Source organism: Triticum dicoccoides, chromosome 2A, assembly GCF_002162155.2.
Source record: "Triticum dicoccoides isolate Atlit2015 ecotype Zavitan chromosome 2A, WEW_v2.0, whole genome shotgun sequence".
NCBI classification, from domain to species: domain Eukaryota; kingdom Viridiplantae; phylum Streptophyta; class Magnoliopsida; order Poales; family Poaceae; genus Triticum; species Triticum dicoccoides.
Window position 1 is genome coordinate 669,864,485 of NC_041382.1, and position 6,530 is coordinate 669,871,014.

Below are 6,530 nucleotides of genomic sequence, written 5' to 3' on the forward strand. Positions count from 1 at the left end.
GAGGCTGCGGAGTGTTCTTTTTCGCATATTATTTGATGTGAAGGTCTCGAAGACTGTGAGAACGGTACTGGTGTCCCCGGGGTGGTTTTTCGTGGCCTCCAAAGTTAAGAGGTCCTCGCCAATTTTGGCCACCTGCCGGATTATCCAACATGCCCTAAGGCTGTGAGTTGATGGGGTGTCCTCTGTACTATGAATTTTACAGGGTCCATCAAGCCATCTTTCCAGTACGGTTCCATGCCCTGTAAAGGGTTTTGGTTTTTTGGTGTTTAACCCGGGTGTCTTACGATGATGCACCCCCTTAGTTTGGACAGGATTGTTATTCAAGGCCGGATTATCCCAAAATTTTATTTCAGTTTTCCAGGCACTTTCCATCGCATAGTACTTTTGTACTCTGGACGCTAAGTCAACAAAGCGTGTAATATCACGACAACTTATGGCGTTAAGGATTCCCTCGTCCGTGCAATTACAGCAGAAGATTGATATTGCGTCTCCCTCGCGGCAATCCTTTGTCATGTTCATAACTAGGAGGAATCTGGCCCAGTAATGATGTACTGTTTTCTCGGGCTTTTGCCTGATTTGGGAAAGATCGTTTATGTTCGGGTGGGCGGGTGTAGTTGAATCTGAAGCCTCGCCCAATCTGAGATTCAGAGGCCGAAGAACTTCCGAACTCTGAGGTTCGGATTCTTGGATGTTGTCCAATGAGTCTGGCCTGTTTTTTTTTTTGAGGAATTGGACAGTGGGAGAGGCTCCCACTGTGTTTGTATTACTCAAAAGCAGGGTACAATGTACATGGCGTTTTTACCTGGCGCCTTAACTCCACCTGTGGAGGCTAGGGCTACTACTACTTTATATGGTGGGGGTAATCAAGGGGGTTCTAAGCTAATTACAAAAGAGAGAATAAAGTCTCTCACATCTTCTCTGGTTCTATGTACAAATGAGTCTGGCCCGTTGCCTGATTCTAAGCTCAGGTCTTGAGTTGCATCCTCCCCTCCACGGGTATCCGGCTTGGAGGGGTCGGGAATTCAGATGTAACTGGTCCTTAGAATAGATGAAGGGTCGCCGCACTATGCCTCTACCACGGCGACGTGGTGGGTGGCCTGGGGAGAGTTAATTTCTCTTAGATCGGGTTTAAGCCCAATCTGGTCGTAATCCATGGCGACCCCCAGGGCGGCGATGCAATCCAAGAGCTCGTTTACGGAAGAGAGCTCCATCGGATCCAGCTGCTCAACAAGTTCGGAGCTGATGTGAAGGTTGCTTTTGATGACCCGAGAGGTCACCGTCAGCGCAACGGCCGAACAGGCGGTCATGAGGAAACCACCTAGCCGGAGAGTCTGGCCGACAGCCAAGGCTCCCTTAGTGACGGTGCCGTCTTTAAAGACGGGAGGAGGCATCCTTCCTGATTGCGACGGCACAGTGGAACTCTCAATGAAAGCACCGATGTCGATGTCAAAACCGGCGGATCTCGGGTAGGGGGTCCCGAACTGTGCGTCAAGGCCGGATGGTAACAGGAGACAAGGGACACGATGTTTTTACCCAGGTTCGGGCCCTCTCGATGGAGGTAAAACCCTACTCCTGCTTGATTAATATTGATGATATGGGTAGTACAAGAGTAGATCTACCACGAGATCAAGGGGGCTAAACCCTAGAAGCTAGCCTATGGTATGAAAATGTTGTATGATGGAGTTGTCCTACGGACTAGAACCCTCCGGTTTATATAGACACTGGATAGGGTTAGGGTTACACAGAGTCGGTTACAATGGTAGGAGATCTTGAATATCCGCATCGCCAAGCTTGCCTTCCACGCCAAGGAAAGTCCCATCCGGACACGGGACGAAGTTTTCAATCTTGTATCTTCATAGTCCAGGAGTCCGGCTGAAGGTATAGTCCGGCTATCCGAACACCCCCTAATCCAGGACTCCCTCACCCTCTATGGGGCATGGAACCGTACTGGAAGGATGGCTTAATGGACCCTATAAAATTCATATTACAGAGGACGCCACACCAACTCACAGCCTTAGAGCATGTTGGATACTCCGGCAGGTGGCCAAAATTGGCGAAAACCTCCTAATTCCGGAGGCCACAAAAAGCCACCCCAGAGACACCAATACGGTATTAACAGTCTTCCAGACCTTTGCATCAAATAATATGTGAAAAAGGACACTCCGCAGCCTTGCCAAAGTCTACCAAGTAGCGACAATAAACCCATGGAGTGACACGGCCATTATCTTTAACGCGAGTGATGAACCTAATTTCCAAACAGTCCGAGCACCAGCTGCATTGGTCCTCAGTCCAATTGTGGACGGCTTTCGTCTTACCAAGGTACTCATGGACGGCGGCAGCGGATTGAACCTCATCTATGAGGAAACTCTTCAAAAAATGGATATAGACTGGAACCGCATCATGCAAAGCAGCACAACCTTTAGAGGAATAATCCCCAGTCGGTAAGCACGCTGTACAGGAAAAATCACACTAGATGTGGTGTTCGGCACGCCGGACAATTACAGGTCCAAAGAGGTCACGTTCCATGTGGCCCCGTTCAGCAATGGTTATCACGCTTTGCTAGGGCGGGAAGCATTCACAATCTTCAAAGCAATACCCCATTACAGGTACATGAAGCTCAAGATGCCCAGGCCTAACGGGATCATCACTCTCGCTAGTGATCCGGACATAGCACTCCGCGCCGAAAACAAGACAGCCGCACTGGCCCTCGAGGCACTATCCGAAGCCCTAGCGGCTGAGGAGCTGACCGTGTTGCGCTCTACGGTGAATAGGGACGATGTGGTACTCGACAAAAGATCCAAATCCACCTCCTTTAAACCAGCGGACGAAATAGTCAAATTCCAAGTCCATCTAACGGACCCCAATAAATCAGCTTCCATCGGGGCACAGTTAAACCCTGATGTCGACGCTGCATTGCGAGAGTTCCTACGAGAAAACTAAGACATTTTCGCCTGGCACCCTTCAGACATGCTAGGAATCCCACGCAGGCTGGCCGAGCACAGCTTAAATATCCAAACAGGATTCAAACCTGTCAAACAGGCTCTTCGGCGTTTTTTCGAACCTAAGAGACAGGCTATGGGAGAGGAGCTACCAAAGCTATTAGAGGCCGGATTCATCAGAGATATAAAACATCCGGACTGGCTAGCAAACCTAGTGATGGCACCAAAGAAGGACAAATCCTAGCGCATGTGTGTTGATTTTAAAGACCTTAACAAGGCTTGCCCAAAGGATCCCTTCCCCCTCCCCCGCATCGATCAAATTATCGATGCTACCGCAGGACACGATTCGTTGTGTTTCCTCGACGCATATTCTGGCTACCATCAAATCAAGATGGCAGAACCAGACCAAGCTGCAACGGCATTTATCACACCATACGGGCCATTCTACTTCAACACGATGCCCTTCGGGCTCAAAAACGCCGGCGCAACATATCAGCGCATGATTCAGACATGTCTGGCAAGCCAAATCGGTAAAACAGTGGAGGCATACGTAGATGATGTGGTCGTCAAAACAAGACATATTAAATCTCTAGTAGACGACTTGAGGCTCACATTTCATAATCTCCAAACATACGACATCAAGCTCAACCCGGAAAAATGCGTCTTCGGCGTTCCAGCCGGAAAGCTCTTGGGCTTCATTGTATCCAGTAGAGGAATTGATGCAAATCCAGCCAAGATCCGAGCTCTGTCGCAACTGGATATCCCAAAGGACCTCAAACAAATACAAAAGTTAATCGGGTGTGTGGCGGCTCTAAGCCGCTTTATCTCCCGCTTGGGAGAAAAGGCCATTCCCCTTTACCGCCTCCTTCGGCGCACCAAACACTTCAAATGGACGGATGCAGCCACAGCCGGAACCAATGCTATTGTACATCGCAACAACACATCAGGTTGTAAGCGCAGTGCTCGTCGTCGAACGAGAAGCGGGCGGACACAAATTCCCCCTTCAAAGGCCGGTCTATTATGTCTCCACTATCCTCACTCCCTGCAAATCACGGTACCCGCATTATCAAAAGATTGCGTACGTGGTATTCATGGCATCCCAGAAGCTACGACACTACTTTCAAGAGTGTTCAATAACAGTAGCCTCGGAAGTACCACTTAACGACATTATAAACAACCGTGACGCAACGGGCCGGATTGCGAAATGGGCCATCGAGCTCCTCCCGTTCGACATAACTTATAAGCCACGATGAGCCATCAAGTCACAAGTTTTGGCCGACTTCGTCGTAGAATGGACGGAGGCCGAACTCCCTAAAGAGTACGACACATATTCAAATTGGATCATGCATTTCGATGGCTCCAAAATGTTGGCTGGACTGGGGGCTGGTGTCATTTTGACGTCCCCCACAGGAGACACAGTTCAATACGTACTACAGATTCTGTACACGGACTACAACAATGCAGCCGAATATGAGGCCCTTCTACATGGTCTCCGGATGGCAGTATCCATGGGCATCCAACGCCTAGAGGTGCGCGGGGACTCGAACCTCACAATCTCCCAAATAAATGGAGACTTCGATGCCAAGGATCCGAAAATGGCAGCTTACCGCAACGTCGTCCTAAAAATGTCAGCTCGGTTCGAGGGGCTTGAATTTCACCATATAGCCCGGGAAAATAATCAGGCGGCAGATGTCCTGGCACGCATCGGTGCAAAATGCGATGTAGCCCCCCCCCCAACATCTTCTTGGAAAGGCTTTTCAAGCCATCCGTGGCATGGGAAGGGGAGCCGAACAATAACAGCCCGGACCCAACCGCACTGCCCGACACCGAACATTCTGACACAATCGGAGGCTCTGCCATTGAAGTAACACCTTCAGCCCAGGTAATAATGGCCGTCATCACCCCGTGGACAGAACTAGTCCTCGCCTACCTTACTAGGCAGGAACTCCCCGAGGACCAAAATGAGGCACGCTGCATAGTGCGACGATCCAAAGCCTACAGAGTCCACGAGGGAGAGCTTTATAAGAAAAGCACTATCGGAGTCCTTCAAAGGTGCATCTTCGAAGAGGAGGGGCGGAATCTCCTGGCTGAAATCCATGCCGGACTCGGCGGTCATCACGCTGCAGCCCGGTCCCTGGTAAGCAAGGCCTTCCATACAGGCTTTTATTGGCCAACGGCCCGGGCAGACGCTCAGGACTTAGTCTAACGATGCACCGGTTGCTAGATCTTTGCAAACCAAAGCCATATGCCACCCACCACCCTCCAAACTATCCCCATCACTTGGCCCTTCACGGTCTGGGGGCTTGATATAGTCGGACCCCTTAAAGACGGAACCCACAAGCACAAATACTTACTAGTCATGGTGGATAAGTTCACCAAATGGATAGAAGCCAAGCCTGTTAAGACGGCCGAATCCGGACCTGTGATAGACTTCATATCCGGGGTTGTACACCATTACGGCGTCCCCCACAGCATCATCACTGATAATGGCACGAACTTTACGGCCGACGAGGTAAAACTCTGGTGCAAAAACATGGGCATAAAGCTCGATTATGCTTCCGTCTATCACCCACAAACTAACGGCCAGGTCGAACATGCAAATGGTCTTATCATGAGCGGCATCAAACCCAGACTAGTGCGGTCCCTCAAGGAATCTAACACGCACTGGGTAGAGGAGCTCGACTCCGTACTGGGGGCTGCGGACCATGCCGAATCGCACCACCGGATACACACCATTCTTCATGGTGTACGGCGCAGAGGCAGTTTTGCCTTGCGACATAATTCATGACTCACCTCGAGTGCGCATGTACGAGGGAAGAGAAGCCGAGCTCGATCGGCAGGACAGTCTGGACGCATTAGAGGAGGAGCGTGACGTGGTGAAAGCTCGTTCCGCATTCTATCAACAACAAGCTCGAAGATACCAAAGCAGAGAAGTACGGGCCAAAAATTACAACATTGGCGAATTAGTTCTACGCTTGCCGAACAAGAAAAAGGACAAACTCAAGCCCAAGTGGGAAGGTCCCTTCATAATTGACCAAGTCCTAACTGGTGGAGCATACCGCCTGCGAAACACATCGGATAACTGACTCGAGCCGAACCCATGGAACGCAGCCCGTCTCTGAAGATTCTATGCCTAGCGCCGGATCCTGTGTTCGTCTCCTTACTCTGTCCATTTTTTATATACTGTCTGTCTTACATTTCTCTCCTTCTCCCTCTTTCTCTCTCTTATAACCTTTAAAGGCTCATAAATTGACGCGCTATCCGCGTTCAGTAAACCTGGGGGCTTCTTTAAACAGAAGCTTATTTATACGGGCTTCATGCCTAACACATGTGTCAAACTTCCGCATGTACCTTTTATTCACCATTATATACATCGATATGACTTAAGTTTTGGCCAAGCTGGGTTGCCTGGCTCCTGTGCTTACCCTTATGTTCCCGATTATTCGGCTAGGTGGTAAAGGGAGCACCTCTGCGATTGTTACTACCGGATCTGCCGGACGTGTACCTTAGACTGGGTGAAGCCAAAAGCTAGCGTTCTTAAGAGAATATTCGGTCGGTGAACTAAAGATGATCTTTTTCTTTATCTATGTG